At 57.7% G+C, this 215-nt stretch overlaps 1 protein-coding gene across 1 annotated transcript in view; it reads left to right on the top strand.

Moving 5' to 3' along the window:
* Window positions 1-215, top strand: part of PTAR1 (protein prenyltransferase alpha subunit repeat containing 1) — a 37546-nt gene that overhangs the window by 6352 nt on the left and 30979 nt on the right. The window lies entirely within an intron of this gene.

The raw sequence follows: 215 nt of genomic DNA, 5'->3' as shown, positions 1-215 counted from the left end.
GCCCAGTTCCCTCAGCCGCTCCTCAGAAGACTTGTTCTCCAGACCCCTCACCAGCCTCGTTGCCCTTCTCTGCTCTGGACACGCTCCAGCAACGTCCTTCTTGTAGTGAGGGGCCCAAAACTGAACACAGTATTCGAGGTGCGGCCTCACCATGCCGAGTACCAGGGGCACGATCACTTCCCTACTCCTGCTGGCCACACTATTTCTGATACAGG

The sequence above is a fragment of the Aptenodytes forsteri genome, unplaced genomic scaffold, assembly GCF_000699145.1.
Source record: "Aptenodytes forsteri isolate BGI_AS27 unplaced genomic scaffold, ASM69914v1 Scaffold151, whole genome shotgun sequence".
Taxonomy (NCBI): domain Eukaryota; kingdom Metazoa; phylum Chordata; class Aves; order Sphenisciformes; family Spheniscidae; genus Aptenodytes; species Aptenodytes forsteri.
This window is presented reverse-complemented; position numbering and strand designations above follow the sequence as displayed.